The following is a 20902-nucleotide window of genomic DNA, read 5'->3' on the forward strand; positions in this document are numbered from 1 at the left end:
TTTTTTCACATCTGTTGTTTGGCTTCTGTGCTCACCTATGGGTGTCGCCTGCTATAGTGTGGGTTTTTATTTCCTTCCCTTCTATCACTTCCTGGCCCACCTCTATAAGACTTTGTCGGTGCCACCAGCGTTGCCTGAGCAACTTCCTAGTTCTCTGAGCACCTGTTTGCCTAATGGTTTGTGCATTCAGTATCTGACTTCCGTGTATCAACCCCGGCTTTGTCTTCTGTTTGTGCTTGTCTTCTGCCGGCCCTGACCATGGCTTGTTTCCTAAAACATATCCAATACAAAGTAATGATATGTAGCGCTGGTCTCCCAACGAGTCGGGCGCTATTGTAAATTTAGGGGTGCCTGAGCCCTATTCTATTAATTCTCTGTTAATTATATTTAAATTAGCCTCTGTTCTGGCTATGGTTGTGCTCGGTCGAAGTTTTCCCTTGTTGCCTGTAGGTGGCGTTACCACTTCAGGCCCATGTTGGAACATGTTGAGTTACCCTTCTCAGCAGCAGCCCAGTGGGAGTGGTGCCTTGCAGTGCATGCAGGGAGGGGATACTTAAGAGGCAGACGCCGTTTTTTCGGGGTCCTTCGCCTCATGGCCCTCCTGGCGCGAGATGGGTGTGCGTGAATCCAATCTCGGGACCACGTTGGTCTGAGGCTGTGTTCCTATCAAGTAGGCCCAGCTATGCTGGCTGGGGCCTATGGTTCTACAAGGGATCCCAAGCTGTCCATTCAAGTGAAGGAAGCTTCTTAGCGAAGGAAACGGGGGGAGGACCTGCCCTGGAGGAGACAAGCAAGGCAAGCTGATGTTTTGGGATAGGCCTGGTGACCTCGTTAAGGAAAAGGGATCCCCTACGCAAATTGTCTTACAGACCGCCGGGTTGGCTTAAAGTCTCTTTGGCTGTAAGGCAGGAAGTTCGGGACTTTAATTCCTGTGGCAGAGGTGAGCAATACCCACTCAAGAGTGAGTGGCGAATATTGGAACTTTGAATACTTTTTGTGCATTCTGTGCTGGGTACCTGAACCTTCTCCTTCTCTCTATACTCTCTCTACTTCCTTCAGTTTTATGCAGCAAAAATAAAGCCTACAGTTGAAGGTTTTACATCTTGTGTGGACATTGCAATTTCTACAGACTTCCTCCCCTGGACAACGAACTTAAAGGTAACGTGCAAAACCCAAAATCTAAACCAGCAGCTCCTACGGGGGTAGTGCTACAGCGATAAAAGACATGTATTGTAAGACATTAATAGCTGGATTCAGACAGCCCGCCGCATCTTTGCGGCGGCGTAGCATATCGTATTTACACTACGCCGCCGTAAGTTAGCTAGGCAAGTACTGTATTCACAAAGTACTTGCCTGCTAAGTTACGGCGGCGTAGCGTAAATGTGGCCGGCGTAAGCACGCCTAATTCAAATTAGGCTGAGGGGGCGTGTTTAATGTTAATTGGGGGGTGACCTGACGTGATTGACGTTTTTTACAAACAGCGCATGAGCCGTCCGTGTACATATCCCAGTGTGCATTGCGGCAAAGTACGCCGCAAGGACGTATTGGTTTCGACGTGGACGTAAATTACGTCCAGCCCTATTCACGGACGACTTACGTAAAATTATCAAATTTCGACGCGGGAACGACGGCCATACTTAACATTACTAGTCCAGCTATTTGATGGAATAACTTTACGCCTGAAAATGCCTTACGTAAATGGTGCATCTTTACTGCGACGGGCGCACGTACGTTTGTGAATAGGCGTATCTATGCATTTACATATTCTACGCCAAGCCGTCGTATCTTAGATAGGTTTAAGTGTATCTCAGTTTGAGAGTACACTTAAACTTAGGACGGCGCAGATTCCGAGTTAGGCCGGCGTATCTACTGATACACTGGTCTAACTCTTTGTGAATCTAGCTATATGTCATAAAGGTTTGGAGGCTGATGTTTGGTAACTCGAACCTTCATCTCCCTCCACATATAGGATTAAGGTCTGGAGACTGGCTAGGCCACTCAAGGTGTTTTGGGTCATTGTCATGCTGGAATATCCATCCATGACCCATTCTCAATGCCCTGGCTGAGGGAAGGAGGTTCTCACCCAAGATTTGACAGTACATGGCCCCGTCCATCGTCACTTTAATGCAGTGAAGTTGTCCTGTCCCCTTAGCAGAAAAACATCCCCAAAGCATAATGTTTCCATGTTTGACAGTGGGGATGGTGTTTTTGGGGTCATTCCTCCTCCTCAAAACACAGCGAGTTGAGTTGATGCCAAAGAGCTTGATTTTGGTCTTATTTGACCACAACCCTTTCATCCAGTTCTCCTCTAAATTGTTCAAATGTTCAATAGAATTCAGACGGCCTGTATATGTGCTTTCTTGAGCAGGACCTTGCGGGCGCAGCAGAAGTCCCTCACCGTCCTCATGATCATTAAAACTCCACGAGGTGAGATCCTGCATGGAGCCCCAGACCGAGGGAGATTGGAATAGAGTTTAGAAATGTCTGTGTAAAAGCAATGGCTGCACCCTGTAAAAAACATTTATTAGTAAAATGAACACTTGGTATAAATAATTAAGAAAAATCGAAAATACATTTGACCCAAAACCGTTACATCTTGCCTTTAAAAACACATATTAAAATACTGTGGGCCAGATTCACAAAGGGAATACGCCGGCGTATCTACTGATACGCCGGCGTATTTTCAAATTTACTGCGTCGTATCTTGATTTGGAATCCTCAAACCAAGATACGACGGCTTTTGGCTAAGATCCGACAGGCGTACGGCTTCGTACGCCTTCGGATCTTAGGTGTAATTTTCCGGCGGCCGCTGGGTGGAGTTCGCATCGTTTTCCAGCGTCGGGTATGCAAATTAGGTGATTACGGCGATCCACGAAGATACGCGCGTTCGTCGCAATCTCTTACGTCGTCGCTAGTCGATTTTTCCCGTCGTAACGGCGGGAAATTTCCTAACGGAGCATGCGCAGTACGTTCGGCGCGGGAACGCGCCTAATTTAAATGGTCCCCGCCCCATTTAAATTAGGCGGGCTTGCGCCGGACGTCTTTACGTTACTCCGCCGCAAGTTTACACTCAAGTGCTTTGTGAATCAAGCACTTACGAGGAAAACTTGCGGCGGTGTAACTTAAAGACGTTACGTTACGCCGCCGCAGTTCTCTATGAATCTGGCCCAGAAGTACTTATAAGACCTTTTTAATTATTGAGAGCAAAAGCCAAAGATTTACTCACTAAAGTACAAATAATCCCCGTGCCTTCAGCAGTAAATAACCTTGTGAACCCACACAAATTGGACACAGAATTATTTAAAATAACACGGAGGGAACAGCTGCAGTTCTTAGCTCCTTCCAAACGTATTTCAGCCGAATTAACCTAGCTCAGCACATGCCTGGAGTGGGAGCTTTAGGCAATCACTGTGCTATCCTGGTAGCTATTTAAACATTGTCCAAAATACTGGTTACAAGACATCATGGACAAAGCAGACACTCTAATGCCGCGTACACACGATCATTTTTCGGCATGAAAAAAAACTTAGGCCCAGATTCAGATACATTTTCGTATCTATCGGCGGGTGTAACGTATCTCAGATACATTACGCCGCCGTAACTTAGGGCGCAAGTTCCGTATTCAGAAAGAACTTGCGCCCTAATTTAAGGCGGTGTAGCGTATGTGGTCCGGCGTAAGCCCGCGGAATTCAAATTCTCCATGCAGTGGGCGTGTTGTATGGTAATGAAGGCTGACCCCACGTAAATGACGTTTTTGGCTAACGGCGCATGCACCGTCTGTGAACGTATCCCAGTGCGCATGCTCCAAATTACGCCGCAAATAGGCAATGCTTTCGTCGTGAACGTAACTTACGTACAGCCCTATTCGCGAACGACTCACGCAAACGACGGAAAATTCAACGCTGGCCCGACGTCAATACCTAGGATACATAGGATACGCCTCATATAGCAGGGGTAACTTTACGCCGGAAAAAGCCTAATGTAAACGACGTAAAAAAAATGCGCTGGCCAGATGTACGTTTCTGAATCGGCGTATCTACCTAATTTGCATATTCCTTGCGTAAATCTACGGAAGCGCCACCTAGCGGCCAGCGTAAATATGCAGCCTAAGATACGATGGTGTAAGAGACTTACGCCAGTCGGATCTTAGGGAAATCTATGCATAACTGATTCTAAGAATCAGGCGCATAGATACGACCCCGCACACTCAGAGTTACGACGGCGTATCCGGAGATACGCTGTCGTAACTTGTATCTGAAACGGGCCTTAGTTTTTCAGCATGTCCAAAAAATTAAGTTTTTCCAACTTCATCATTAAAAATGACATTGCCCACACACCATCGTTTAAAAAAAATTATGAACAAAGCTCGCGGACGTACAACGGCACTATAAAGGGGAAGTTCCATTCGCCTTAGGGCTGCTTTAGCTGATTCTGTGTTCGTAAAAGATGATTCGCTCTTTTTTGTCTGTTACAGTGTGATGAATGTGCTTACTCCATTATGAACGGTAGTTTTACCAGAACGAGCGCTCCAGTCCCATAACTTGCTTCTGGGCATGCGCGGGTTTAAAACGTCGTTTTAGCCCACACACGATCATTTTTTACAACCCGAAAAACGCCAATTTTTAAAACGACGTTAAAAAATGCAGCATGTTCGAATTTTTTTTTTTTTTTTCGTTTTTCAGAAGCTAAAAAATGATGTGTAGCCCACACACGATCATTTTAAATGACGTTTTTCAAAAACAAAGTTTTTTTCATGCCGAAAAATGATCGTGTGTACGCAGCATTACTGCTTTCACTATCAATTCTAAACAATAAAGTAATAATATGAATTAACCTCCCTGGCGGTATGATTCTTTCTGGTTTTAGGTGCTGAAAGCGGTACAATTATTTTGCATGGAAATTTGGCGTTTTACATTGTAGGCCTGTAATTAGGAATAACTCACTTAAATCTGTCCAAACAAGAGTCTAGTAGACATCCCGGGTATGATAAAGTTTGAAAAACAAAATCATAAATTATAATATAATAAATAACTATAAATAATTATAACAAATAATAATGTAATTATAATAAAAATTCTTCAATAATGTAATCAAATCAAAAACACAGAAATTTGCTCAGTTGCAGAATTGTCGCTGTCATTACTTTTTTTTTTTATGACGAATTTCCCCACATATCGCTATCGCTCAATTCTGCAAGTGATAATAATTTATTATCGCTGTTTTCTAGCTGCTCTAAAACCACTTTTGACATAAAGGGACACTTTTGGTTGCTATGGACAATCTACAGTTTGCAGGGAGAAAGAACAGTATTTATTATACAAAAGTGCATGCAGAACACTGGGCAGACCACTAGGGACAAGGGGGTGTGTATTTTTTACATACAGTACTGTCATCTGTAATATTACAGTATACCTTAATGTAATGTGTTTATTTACTTTTTTGAATTTGGTGCCGTTCTCCGCCACCGTGCGTCGTAACGTCGCAGGGAACGGAGATCGGCGGCACTGTGTGAATCGAGCTCACACAGCGGGGATGCAGCGGGGATGCATCCAAAAGACACACAGAGCCGAAGCTCAGCCCTCTCCTCATTGGCTCACTGGCTGTGATTGACTGAAGCAGGGAGAAGTTCAGCTCTCGTGCACATCACTGGATTGAGAGGGAGCTCACGTGAGTTTTTTGTGGGGGCTGGTGGGGCTGCTGCACACAGAAGTTTTTTTTACTATCATGCATAGAATGCATGATAAATTATAATGAAATTCTGAGTGATAAATAAACACCAATATTCAAATGATGAGAAATACCAAACTTATTATTGAATAAATTAATAAAAAGTCCACAAATGTGTTGGTTGGTGAAATCCCCAAAATTTGTGTCCATAAATTGTAAAACCCCCAAAAATATATAAATATATGTACGAAATAATATAAAAAACTGTGAATAAATAACTGTACACCGGTGTTCTGTAAAAAAGTCCATACAAATGTGAAATGCCGTATCCAAAAGAAGCCGTGTTAATCCACCACCAAATCAGCAGAAATAATTTCTTACCAACTTGCCATGATCCCCCATGACAAAGGATCAAGAGAATGCATGTTATGTATCGCCGTTTACTCCAAACGACAGCAGACACAATCACGGATTCTTAGAAATAGCCTCTCGACCAATCAAACCATCAATAGATGCACACAGTACATAAAAGATATAAACGCTCCATATAGTGTATTACCTTAATAAAATGTATTATAAAAAACAAAGTGATACACTTACAATTTTGCAGTTTAAAAAGAGCCTTTAGTCTGATGTGCCGGCTGGCAATGGCGTCCCTAGGGGGGGGACAGAGGGGGCCCTGACCCCCCCCCAACATTATGCTGTGCCCCACCATGTGCCCCCCCCAACAAAAAAAAAATTGTATTTTGCTTGGGCCGCCGCTGGAGTAACACAGTCTCTCCTGAGAGGGAGAGCGTCCCCAGTCAGCTCCTGCGGGGGATTCCTCCCCCATCCCTCTGCTCGCTGACACTGCATGATGCAATCTCTCACACAACCACAGCCGCCCGATCTGCTCCTTCCCCTGCATCCTCATTGGCATGAAGAAGAGTGAGTTGCAGGAAGGACTCCACGAGCACTGGGGGGGGGGGGGGGCAAGCCTTCATTTCAGTTACTGAAAAAACAGACTGATTTCAGTTGAACCAGCCTGTAAATTCCAAGAGTGGTGACTGCAAGCTGAGCCGAGTGTCAGTCTATGACACTCTTTCACAGCCCAGCGAGTCCAGCCACCCCCCCTCACTCTCCTCACATACGATCAGGGAGGAATACAGCTCCTCCTCCTCCTTCCAGTCCCACCCACACTATCCTGCAGTGCTGTATCTGAAGAGTGGGTGGGAAATATGAAAATCAACAGCATTCCTGGCTGTGTGTGAATGATGCCTGAGATTCTAGCCTGGACCGTGGGTAAGTGTGTGCACTGCAGACTTGTCAGGTCACCTGTGGCCAGGTGACAAGTGCACCCCATTGGGGTCAGGGATGCACCACAGGGTAGTGATCCCAATGGCCGAGTGCTGCGATCAGAGAGGAAGCGCGAGCCCAAGATTCCCCAGGCCAGCTTTGTGTTCACCAGAGACTCTGGTGGTGAGGATGGCCTTCGCCGCAGCTGGATCCAGGTCTCGACCCCTGGGGTCCCCAAGGTCACGCTCCCCAGGGAGAGAGGGGAAGCAGCAACCAGGACAAGCGATAGTGATGGGTAAGCCGAGGTCGGGGCAACAGGCAGACAAGGGTAATCAAGGAACTGGCCAAGGGTCAGGGAAACAGGAGAAGTCAGAGACGAGCCAAGGTCGGTACACAGGAAGGTAAACGTAGCACACTGCAGACAGGAACAAGCTACAAACAAAGGTTGAACAGAAAAGCAGATTAGCAGTGCAGTGGTTAATATAGGTTTCCTGGGATGGCCTGGGGTGGAGCCATACAGGGAGGAAGGTGATAAAAGACAGCCAGAAAGAGGGTCAGGCCTCTAATGAACACATGGAGATAGGTAAGCTGCCAGACTTTATTGCATATCCATGACAAGACTGCAGTACACTGTAATCCCTGAACTGCATTATCTCCATCCCTTCTCTTCCCCATCTGTCTTCCTCCCCCTCTCCTGTTCTTTCAAGACGTTCAGAATTTACTTTCACTTTCAGTTAGCCAGGTAATATACGGTGCAAATTTCTTTCCTGCATCCACAGATTGCAGGAAAGAAACTTGCATGATTCCCCCATCAACACAGACAGTGCTGACAGGGGAATATCCCTCCTACCCAGCAATTATATTCTCCTGACAAACAGTGATTATCACTAGTGGCTATACAGCAACCACTAGTGATAATCATAAGAGAATCTGCTCATTAATGGTTCAAATCACAGCCAGTTCCTGTTGAACCAGCTGAGATTTAAACTGTCTATGGCTGGTCTTAGCTCTTAGGCAGCCCATACATTGATCACTTCTTTTCATTCTATTAGGTTGAATGAAAAAAAAAAAGAAATGATCCAATTCCCCCATCTACACATTATAGGTGGGTGGGGGAATCCTCCCAGTGTGGACCAGTGCTGGAACAACCAGAGTTGCTGTCCTGTCCTGGCTATTCACAGTGCCGGTCTCTGTCTCTATGGCAGCGGCGGCAGCACAATGGAACCCAGTGCTGGTTACTTTATGGGGCTGATGTACAGGAGGGACAGCACAATTTGTTGTTAGAGAAGGTTATACAGCATTACTGCTGCTAGGTGACCAGCTGGGGGCTCGGCTCTCTATAACCAATAGTGCCAGCCTTCCCCTGCATGCACCCATAATGTCACCAGCACTAGGTCCTAATAGACTGCCACTGCTGCCAAGTAGACAGATGCCAGACCAGCGCTGTCAATAGCAGGGACAGGACAGCTGGGGAACCTCACAGTGGCAGAACACCAGGACCCGGTGGCAAGACAACCTTTGCAACCCTGATAGTTCTCCCACTGCTTTGGCCCCCTATAGTTTATTGGTGTGCTGGTGATATATATCTCTTGTTTTCTGCCACCCTGGGGGGCCCCAGTATAGTAGGAAGGGAGCTCACTGCAGTACATGTGAAAGGGCTTGTTGTGGGATCGTAGTAAAGGGCCCATGGATATATATATATAATTGTATTTTATAGTTGGCCCCACTACTTTTGTCCCTGTCCCCCCATGTGCCCCTCCTAAATATGAAAGCTGGACACGCCATTGCCGGACGGTGCACCGACAGACATCCTGCCTTCTGGGTAAAACGTATGGAGCACAGGGTGACGTACGTTTCATAATAACTTACTTCGTCTAGGGGCCTTGGACGAAGTTGTTCTTTAAAATTGTTGTGCTTGTATTTATGTTTTACATGGAAATTGCAGCTTCCAATTAAATAGCTGGAGTACTTTTTCAGCTAGTTGTTTAGTACTTTTGTACTAAACAGTTTATTTTTCTCGCTTTTCATAGAATGCATGAAGGTAAAAATCCTTGAGCCTTTAAAACCACTTTAATGACCAAGTAGATAAGAAGTTCTGACTTCACGCTGACTTTCTTATTTGTGAGTTTTTTCCAGCTCAAAAAGATCACATCAGATCAACAATGTCCTAGGTTTCTTTTAATATTTTTTTTTAAAGCCTATGAAAACCATAAATGTATTTTTCATTATGTCTGGTATCATAGCTCGCTGTATACAGTCTTCTTAAGAATATAGTTTTCTGTAAATCTATTGAAAAGTTTCTTGCCTAGGGATCCTGCTGGTTACAGCACTTCCTGTTTCAGGCTGACAACACTAAACTTCTGCCTTGTAATTAACATCAGCGTTGTCAGCCCTCACACTTCTTCAGTTGGCCGTTGGACTGCCTAGAGCAGGGGTCTCCAAACTTTTGACTTCGAGGGCCACATTGTATATTTTACAGATATTCGCGGGCCGAAAAAAAAAGAAGCCATTTATAAATTACTCCTCAGCTATGGAATAGAGCAGAATTTAAAAAAAAGCTGCCATTAGCAGGGCTGGATGGTGCACCTGTATCCTCTGCCCGCACCTAAATGCCAGAGCCTCGTGCACTAGGGCCAAATATTAAGTGTGCACGAGGCCTTACATCAGTGTTCCCCATCAGAGCCCCCTCCACATCTACATCCCCACCAGAGCCATCACCACATCCCCATCAGAGCCATCACTACATCCACATCCCCACCAGAGCCCCCACCACATCCCCACCAGAGCCATTACTACATCCACATCACTACATCCCCATCAGAGCCATCACTACATCCACATCCCCACCAGAGCCCCCACCACATCCCCACCAGAGCCATTACTACATCCACATCACTACATCCCCATCAGAGCCATCACTACATCCACATCCCCACCAGAGCCATCACCACATCCCCACCAGAGCCATTACTACATCCCCATCAGAGCCATCACCACATCCCCATCAGAGCCATCACCACATCCCCATCAGAGCCATCACTACATCCCCATCAGAGCCATCACTACATCCACATCCCCACCAGAGCCATTACTACATCCCCATCAGAGCCATCACCACATCCCCATCAGAGCCATCACCACATCCCCATCAGAGCCATCACTACATCCCCATCAGAGCCATCACTACATCCACATCCCCACCAGAGCCATCACCACATCCCCACCAGAGCCATTACTACATCCCCATCAGAGCCATCACTGCATCCACATCAGAGCCATCACTACATCCACATCAGAGCCATCACTACATCCCCATCAGAGCCATCACCACATCCACATCCCCACCAGAGCCCCCACCACATCCCCATCAGAGCCATCACCACATCCCCATCAGAGCCATCACCACATCCCCATCAGAGCCATCACTACATCCCCATCAGAGCCATCACTACATCCACATCCCCACCAGAGCCCCCACCACATCCCCACCAGAGCCATTACTACATCCCCATCAGAGCCATCACCACATCCACATCCCCACCAGAGCCCCCACCACATCCCCATCAGAGCCATCACCACATCCCCATCAGAGCCATCACCACATCCCCATCAGAGCCATCACTACATCCCCATCAGAGCCATCACTACATCCACATCCCCACCAGAGCCCCCACCACATCCCCACCAGAGCCATTACTACATCCCCATCAGAGCCATCACTACATCCACATCCCCACCAGAGCCCCCACTACATCCCCATCAGAGCCATCACTACATCCCCATCAGAGCCATCACTACATCCACATCCCCACCAGAGCCCCCACCAGAGCCATTACTACATCCCCATCAGAGCCATCACTACATCCACATCCCCACCAGAGCCCCCACTACATCCCCATCAGAGCCATCACTACATCCACATCAGAGCCATCACTACATCCACATCCCCACCAGAGCCATTACTACATCCCCATCAGAGCCATCACTACATCCCCATCAGAGCCCCCACCACATCCCCATCACTACATCCACATCCCCACCAGAGCCATCACTACATCCCCATCAGAGCCATCACTACATCCCCATCAGAGCCATCACTACATCCCCATCAGAGCCATCACCACATCCCCATCCCCACCAGAGCCCCCACCACATCCCCATCAGAGCCATCACTACATCCCCATCAGAGCCATCACTACATCCCCATCAGAGCCATCACTACATCCCCATCAGAGCCCCCACCACATCCCCATCAGAGCCATCACCACATCTACATCCCCATCAGAGCCATCACTACATCCCCATCAGAGCCATTACTACATCCCCATCAGAGCCATCACCACATCCCCATCAGAGCCATCACTACATCCCCATCAGAGCCATCACTACATCCCCATCAGAGCCATCACCACATCCTCATCAGAGCCATCACCACATCCCCATCAGAGCCATCACTACATCCCCATCAGAGCCATCACTACATCCCCATCAGAGCCACCACTACATCCCCATCAGAGCCCCCACCACATCCCCATCAGAGCCATCACTACATCCACATCCCCATCAGATCTCCCACCACACACAGTTTTGTCCCCCCTCTATACTTGTGTGCCCCCCCAGCACAGTATTTTCCTCATCACTGTCTGTCTGCAAGTTTCCCCGTATATCAGCGTGTTCTGTGCTGCTTGCCTGCTTCTGAAGAGCCAGCATTAGAGCAGACACGCTGTACTTCCCGGCTCCCGCCCCTTTTACACAGACAAGCTGTTACAGCTAAAATTAACTAACTCTGGTGGAGGAGCTGGGAAGTGCAGCAGGTCTGCGCTGAAATCCCTCAATGCATGTCAGAAGGCAAAGCAAGCCGTCCCTGCAGTGAGTCTGATCACTGAAGCTGCGGGCCGGACAAAACGTCCTAGCGGGCCGGATGTGGCCCGCGGGCCGTAGTTTGGAGACCCCTGGCCTAGAGCATGGGTCTTCAAACTATGGCCCTCCAGTTGTCCAGGAACTGCAATTTCCATCATGTCTAGTTATGTCTGTGAATGTCAGAGTTTTACAATGCCTCATGGGACGTGTAGTTCCGCAACAGCTGGAGGGCCGTAGTTTGAGGATCCCTGGCCTAGAGTGTGTGCTCATTCCTCCGTAATACCTGATAGCCAGCCAAACAGCCAACAGAAGAAATGAACTAAATGTCATTCTGAAAATTAGCAATTCACCTTGGCCTCGTACACACGATAGGTTAAACAGAGGACAACGGTTTGATGGACCCTTTTCATCGGTCAAAACCGATCGTGTGTGGGCCCCATAGGTTATTTAACCAAAACGATCGTTAGTAGGCACAACCATCGGTTAAAAATCCATGCATGCTCAGAATCAAGTCGACGCATGCTTGGAAGCATTGAACTTCATTTTTTTCAGCACGTCGTTGTATTTTACGTCGCCACGTTCCGACACGATCGTTTTTTTAACCGATGGTGTGTAGGCGCGTCGGACCATCAGTCAGTTTCATCGGTTAACTGATGAAAACGGTCCATCGTTCCGTTCTCATCGGATGGACTGATCGTGTGTACGCGGCATTATGCTTAGATTTTTAAAGGTACAAGAAATATCTTCTGGTATATTTTCGTACCGAAAACAAAGTAGCCTTATAATCTATAGGAAAAATTGGGGGACTCCATTATTAAGCTGGATGCAAGCCACAAAGAATGAGTAAGAGATCTGCAAGGAAGGATTAAGAGGGCCGCAAGGAAGGACTAAAAGGGCACTTTGATATGCTTTCTGCTTATGATCGAGCTGGACAATTTGGATCATTGCCACGTCCGCCCCCGCCGTGGCTGACACTTCATGAATGACCCTATCTGCCTCCTTTATAGACTCTTTTTCTCTAAGCAGTCAGTGATGTAATGACTCCTCCGCTGTTGTCTATTTCCCAATGATTCATCTTTCATTCCTTCTCCCTGTCCTCACCTGTCTCAGGGTGCCGCACACTCAGCACTGTCTCATTCTCTTCTGCTTGTTTATCATGCTCACTGAACTTTGAACAGCAACACCAAAACAGAGCAAAGCATTGAATACTCGACTGACCGTGAAACACCCAAAGAGGCGTAGTGTACAAGCCTTCGTTAACGTTGGCCATATACAGGGGTCTTGCTTTTGTACTCAACAAGAGTTTATGACTTTACCCATTAGGAATTTTTTATATACAGTAAAACCTTGGATTGCGAGCATAATTAGTTCCAGAAACATGCTTGTAATCCAAAGCACTTGTATATCAAAGCAAATTTTCCAATAAGAAATAATGGAAACTCAAATGATTTGTTCAACAACCATTTATTCATAGGTCCTTCAGTTTATAGTTCATCTAAAAAGATTATAGCAATGTAACCATAAAATGTCCGTCCACAAATGGAAGCCTCCACAAGGGGATTAGAAGCAAAATCCAGCAGGAACTACACAGTATGAAAGAGAAGAGAGGCGCTTCGAAGTGTAGCAATATGTTGCAAAATGTAGTACCTTCATTAAATGTACCGTATTTATCGGCGTATACCGCACACTTTTTCGCCCTTAAAATAAGGGGAAAATCGCGGGTGTGCGATATACGCCGATACCTGCTTCCCGCGCTCAGTTTGAAGCCTCCACCGACATATACCGAGCGCTGTACATTCGGGTACATTCGGCCAGGCTCGGCTTCGCTCGTGGTCAGGCTCTGTGACGTTTATGCGTGAGAAGCCGAGCGTGCCCGAGTGTACTGCGCTCGGTATATGTCGGCGGAGGCTTCAAACTGACCGTGGGAAGCGGGGATTTGACTCGGAGACAGCGCGGGAGAAGCCGGGAGGACACCACCGAGGCTGCGGACGGACGCTAGACCGGACATGGACGCCGGGCAAGACACCAAAACTCTAAGTATTAAAATGGTTTTTTTACAGGAATTTCGGGTGTACATTTGGGAGTGCGTGCTATACCCCGGAGCGCGTAATACCCCGATAAATATGGTAACCATATTGCTACACTTGGAGACACCTCTCTTCTCTTTTATACTCAGCGGTGACAAGACATCAATTGTATATCAAGTCAATATGTATTTAAAAATGTTGCTGGTCCTGCAAAACACTCTCAAACCAAGTTACTCTCAAACCAAGGTTTTACTGTACAAACAACAATTTTTGTTGAGCTTTACAGAATACATTGAGTATTCACATCAGTCCCTACCCTAAATGGGCTAATGTCCTTACCATGGTCACACAGCAGGGACCTCCACTATAGCTTACTTACTAAAGTACAAATACTTAATTCCATAACTTCTCTTTACCTCCCTTTGACAGGTATTCTTTAAATACTTGCAAGACCATCTTCTTTCTTCACTGTCCTCCTTCAAACCGACACCTTTCCAGTGGTAGTCACCACATCGCTTAAAGCTCAACTCTGGGCAAAAATGTTTTCCCATGCAGCGGGCCTGTGCCTGCACGGCATTGATCAACTGCTCACTTTTGCCTAGGGGATTGGAGAATAATTATATATTTACCTATATTTATCCAAAACCAGTCCCTGTGGCTCCTGACACCCCCCCCCCTCCAGGTGGTCTAGTGGTCTTGTATGCAGGGCCGTTTAAGGTACCCCCCCCCCCCCCCGCATGCAAAGCCTACGTTAGCGCTACACAATTTTTTTTTCTATTCTTACCTTCTCTTCTTCCCTGTAGGCTGCCGCTGTAGCGTGGCCGAGCTCCTCTTCCCCCTGCCTCTTCCCCAGTCCCCTATCGGGTACCGTGCCGTACAGGAGATTCAGTTTCCTGTCTTCCCGGCCAGACTGAAAGGAAGTGAGCACTCAGTGTGCCGGACTGGCAGGACTCCAGGTGGAAGGAGGAGGAGCTCGGCCACGCTGCATCCTGGGAAGGGGAAGTTGGGGGCCCAAGGCCAACTCGGGGCCCCAAGCACTTGTTTGTTTTGCCTGTCCTGTAGCGACGGACCTGCTTGTGTGGGGGACTGTTCCTAATGCCATCATGCCCATAGACCTGCTCTGGACGTGAGGATGTCAGGAACAGTCCACCACTGGATCATGATGGAACGTCATTGTAGGTGGTGCGGAAGATCGAGTGAGTATAAGCTTTATCCATGCCCCTAGACCAGGGATGTCAAACAGCCCTCCAGCTGCTGCAGAACTACACGTCCCAGGACGCATGGTAAAAGTCTGACATTCACAGACATGATAAGGCATGATGGGAATTGTAGTTCCTGAACATCTGGAGGGCCAAAGTTTGGGGACCCCTGCCCTAGACAAAAAAAAAACTCTTGACCCTGTGCAATGCAGGCACAGCCCCACTGCATGGGGCACTTTATTTTTTTCCCCAGAGTTCGACTTAAAAGATGAATTCCAGGTATGGAAATAGTTACATTCATCCAGCTTGGACCAATATAGCTCTAAATATACAATACCTGGCCGATCACCCTGGAAGTAGGCACCGCTACAACAGTGATCTCCACTAGATTCTGGGTCCCATGCTGAACGGAGGTTCTTCTGCTTACTGAACACAGGAGGTCGCCTATTCGGCAAGTTACTGATAAACGGTGAGCACCCAACTAGCATAACATAGTCCTACAGCCGTCATCACCATGAGATCCAGACAAGTACCTGACTACCCACAGCTAACATAAGGCATAAAACAGTCAGGATAGATATTGAATAAGGAAAAACTGCCAAGAGAGCTTTGGTCGGGAATCTCGGCCGTGTGTATGCTCCACTGCAGTGTTTCCCTTAGGGAAACTGTCGGCTTAAATACATGTTCTCACTTTTCCCGCCGGGAAAAGCTGCGATGGAGCCATAGGCGTGCACACATAGGGTGTAAGGTGTGCCTGGGCTATGCAGATTCCCCCTGCTGCCTGGCTGCAGAGAAAGGGACTGGGGAATCTCTGTCCTCAGTCCCTTTCTCTGCCTCAAAAGTTAGACATCAGGGGTCTGTTTAGACCACTGATATTTCACCAAAGCCCCCAAACAGGGCTCCTAAAAAAACTAATATAAAAAAAATTATAATTAAAAAAAATTGTAAAAAAATAATAATAATAATAAAAATAATAATACAAATAGATAAACTACACATGTGTGTTTGAGCTTTGGTGTGCACACCCTAATGCAATAGGCTGCACACACCTATGGATGGAGCATACACACGGCCGTTTTTTCCGGCCAAAAGGTGTCATGGCAGTTTTCCCGACGGGAAATCAGGTCGCGTGTACGAGGCATATGGCTGCTTTCACAATGGGGCGTCGGCCTATTTTGAGCAGCACTTTACCATCGTTTTTGCAGAGGTTTTAAGCAGCTAGCAGGGCACTTTTAACCCCCACTAGCGGCCGACAAAAGGTTCAAATTGCCTGCAAAGCACCACTGCAGTGACGCTTTGCCGGCGGTTCAGCGGCGCTGATCATTCATTTCAATGGGCAGGAGAGGTGGAGGAGCAGTGTATACACAGCTCCTTCACCTCTCAAAAGATGCTGCTTGCAGGAGTTTTTTTTAATGTCCTGCCAGCGCATCGCCTCAGTGTGAAAGCACTCGGACTTTCACACTGAGACTGCAGGGGAGACGTTTTTCAGGTACTTTACAGGCGCTATTTTTAGCCCAAAAGCGCTTGAAAAACGTCTCAGTGTAAAAGGGGTGTTACAGAAAAATCCCCATCAGCATCCACTCTTATATGACAATTCCAATCAGAGTCTGAGGCCGCGTACACACGGTAGGTCAAAATCGATGAAAACGGACTGAAGGACCTTTTCATCGGTCCAAACCGATCGTGTGTGGGCCCCATCGGTCAGTTAACCTTCGGTCAAAAAATTTAGAACTTGCTTTAAAATTGAACCGATGGACGCCTAAACGATAGGTCAAAACCGATCGTTAGTATGCAAAAGCATCGGTTAAAAATCCACGCATGCTCAGAATCAAGTCGACGCATGCTTGGAAGCATTGAACTTCATTTTTTTCAGCACGTCGTTGTGTTTTACGTCACCGCGTTCTGACACGATCGTTTTTTAACCGATGGTGTGTAGGCACATCAGACCATCAGTCAGTTTCATCGGTTAACCGATGACAACGGTCCATCGGACTGTTCTCATCGGATGGACTGATCGTGTGTAGGCGGCCTGACCTTACATAAAAGTCCCCATCAGAGGTCACCCGAACAAAAGGAAACCCATCAGAGTCCTCCCTTACATCAGGGTCCCCACCAGAGTGCCTTCATACATCAGAGTACCTCCCTACACTTACAGAATAGCCTGGGAGTGTAACTGTATCATCAAGCAGAGACAAAGTAGATCTGTCTGGATGAAGTACGAGCCTTCTTTAAAAGCTGTGGCAAGCATGTGATTGGCTGTCAGGACACCAGGGGTCCTAGCAAGCAACAACCTTAGAATTACACCACAGCCTGGAGAACTTGGCAACTGGAGGGGGGATTCTGGAGAGAAACTGAGACTGTAGGCTTAACCTAAAGACCTGTATGAGAGGCCATTGATCCTAAAATCTTGCAGTGGGCCAAATTTGACCCCTGGGCCATAGTGCGGAGACCCCTGCTCTATAATATTGTATTAAAGGCTTTTCAAAAAGATTTGCAATTGATGGACAGAAACTCTGCAGAGATTGCCGCTCTTTAATCCTTCACTTTTCAACTCTGTAAGTAAAGTGAATGTTCTTGTTTCTCAGCTAATGCTTGTCGGCGAAGAATGTTTACATCTCCCAGCAGACAATATTAAAGAGCTCTGCAATCGATGCTGCATGCGTTCTTTTCTTTTTTGATGTTTGTTACCCATGCTGTACACATCATTTGCTGATGTTATAGGAACTCTGGCAGAAGGGCCGGTTGTGTCCAGATAAGAGTGAGCTCCATTCAGCCATTCATTAAAGGCAAACTCCAGCCAAAACCGATAATTCACCTTTGTGTGGTTGCTATCGGATTGAATTACTGTATTTATTGGCGTATAACACTCATTTTACCCTGAAAATATAGGCCCAGATTCTCAAAGGGCTTACGACGGCGCAACGCAATGTACGCCGTCGTAAGTCCTAATCTGGGCCGTCGTATCTATGCTACTGATTCTTAGAATCAGTTACGCATAGATATCCATTAGATCCGACAGGCGTAAGGCTCTTACGCTGTCGGATCTTAAATGCATTTTTTTTTTGCCGCTAGGTGTCGCCTCCGTCGTTTTCCCCGTTGAGTGTGCAAAATAGCAAAATACGCGAATTCCCGAACGTACGCGCGGTCGACGCAGTGAAGTTACAACGTTTACATTAGATTTGCGATGCGTAAAGTTGCCCCTGCTATATGAGGGGCAACCAATGTTAAGTATGGCCGTCGTTCCCGCGTCGAATTTAAAAAATTTACGTTGTTTGCGTAAGTCGTCCGTGAATGGGGCTGGACGCCATTTACGTTCACGTCGAAGCCAATGACGTCCTTGCGACGTCATTTGGAGCAATGCACCCTGGGATATTTTAAGGACGGCGCATGCGCAGTACATTCGGCGCGGGAACGCGCCTAATTTAAATGCTCCACGCCCCCTACCCGGCTCATTTGAATTAGGCGGGCTTGCATCGGGTGATTTACGCTACGCCGCCGCAACTTTAAAGGCAAGTTCTTTGTGAATAAAGCACTTGCCTGTAAAACTTGCGGCGGCGTAACGTAAACGAGATACGTTACGCCCGCACAGTTTTACGCCCAGATACGAGAATCTGGGCCATAGAGGATAAACTGTGCCTGTGTGTTATACGCAGGGGTCTGTGGAAAGTTTTTTTCCTGAAACTTCCATCTTAAAGTTAGGGTGCGTGTTATATGCCAATAAATATGGTGTATTGTAGACATACCCATGTCACAGAATAGGTTTTCATATCATTGTGCAAAAGTGTGACACAAACATGAACTGTGACGTCTTGTCTAGTTCTTGAGGAAACAGAGAGAAATACAGAACTAGAGCCAAGATATCCTGTACAAATAGAGGTCTGAGGTCTGAATTCAGCAAACACATGGCAAACAACTGGCACACACCCACTCACTATCTCCGTACGCTAGACAGTGATTCATGTATTGAACATTTAGATTAATCCGGCAGTTTGAGGAAAGAATTGATTTTACCAGCTTACCTGAATAGAAGCACAATCAGCGCATAGACAGGACTATTTACAGGAATTCTATAGTGCTGATAAAATTCAATAGACAACTTACGTCATGTGATGACGGTTCTTTTTTTCTTGATTGGTTGCAGCATTTCCTGATATCAAAGAATTATTTGCTCTATTTGTCCCAATACATTGATTGTGCTGATACATTCAATACTGTATATGTCCAAATCAATTCATTGCAGTATATGTTGCAATAATTTGATTATGTTATACACATAGGTGTGCGCAGCCTATTGCATTAGGGTGTGCGCCCCATAATTGAAACATACATATGTGTGTATATATATATATATAGCAGCAGGGCAGTAGAGCAGAGATTGGTGTTAGTAGTTTATCTTTATTTTTTTATTTATTTTACATTTTTTACCATATTTTTTTACAATCATTTTTTTTTTCTTACAGTTATATTAGGAGCCCCATTGGAGGGCTTTGGTGAAATATTAGGGGTCTAAACAGACCCCTGATGTCTTACTTTTGAGACAGAGAAAGGGTCTGAGGACAGAGATTCCCCTGTCCCTTTCTCTGCAGCCAAGCAGCAGGGGGAATCTGCTCAGAACAGCATTCAGCATTGTTAAAAAAAAAATAAAAAATAATAATAATAAAAAAAATATTAAAAAAATGTAATAAAAAAAATAATAAAAGATGGATATCTTTTTTTATTATTATTATTTTTTTTGTTTGGTTATAATTGTAATTGTTTTTACATATGGTATACAATATGTCCCAATCAATTCATTATTTAAAATTGTTTTGTTATAATTGTAATTTTTTATTTTATTTTTTATTGTCCAAATACATTATTTGCAATATATGTCCTAATACATTCATTGCTGTATACTGTATGTCCAAATCAATGAATTGCAGTATGTGTCCCAATAAATTAATTGCTGCATATGTCCCAATAATTTCATTGCTGTTTATGCCCCAATAGGTGCATGGTGTTATACAGCATGCCCCAATCAATTCATTGCTGTATATGTCCCCAAATGTTTTATTGTGGTATATATCCCAATCAATTCATTATGGTATACAGTATATCACAATAAATGCATTGGGGTCAATTCACTTAAAGGGGTTGTAAAGGTTTGTTTTTTATTTTCTAAATAGATTACTTTAAGCTAGTGCATTGTTGGTTCACTTACCTTTTCCTTCCATTTCCCTTCTAAATGATTTTTTTCTTTGTTTTCTTTGTCTAAATTTCTCACTTCCTGTTACTCCTCAGTAAGGTGTTCAGTAAGCCGTTCTAAATGACTTTCTACCGCTCGGATGATGGTGGAAAGCTTACTGAGGAGAAACAGGAAGTGAGAAACAAAGAAAAAAAACACCTGTGGCCACATGCGGTATTGCATGCCATAGAAGTCAATGCAGAACTAATTTTTTTTGTTTCCATTGACTTCTATGGGGAAACTCGCTTTGATATGCGAGTACTTTGGATTACAAGCATTCTCCTGGAACAGATTATGCTCGTAATCCAAGGTTCTACTGTATTGTGAAACTATGAAAACGTTCAAGGGTGCTCATATTCACAAAACGATTTCCCTCTGATGAAATTTTACAATTTATTTCCATTCCTGAGCTCTGAGGACAACATTTTCCCACTGATACATTGTATACTTTTAATTAACTGGCCAGTGCAGAGTTCCTCTAATTGTTATTTTGTACATTTCTAAAATACCGCCGGCAAACACCCGGTGATAAATAACGAATGTATGTAACGAATTGTTAGTAAATTGATTTGAATGATTTATCTCATTTCTTTTTTTTTGCGGTATTTATCCCACTATTTTAACAAATGTGCAGTATTTACCTCACATTC

This window comes from Rana temporaria, chromosome 6 (assembly GCF_905171775.1).
Source record: "Rana temporaria chromosome 6, aRanTem1.1, whole genome shotgun sequence".
Classification (NCBI taxonomy): Eukaryota; Metazoa; Chordata; class Amphibia; order Anura; family Ranidae; genus Rana; species Rana temporaria.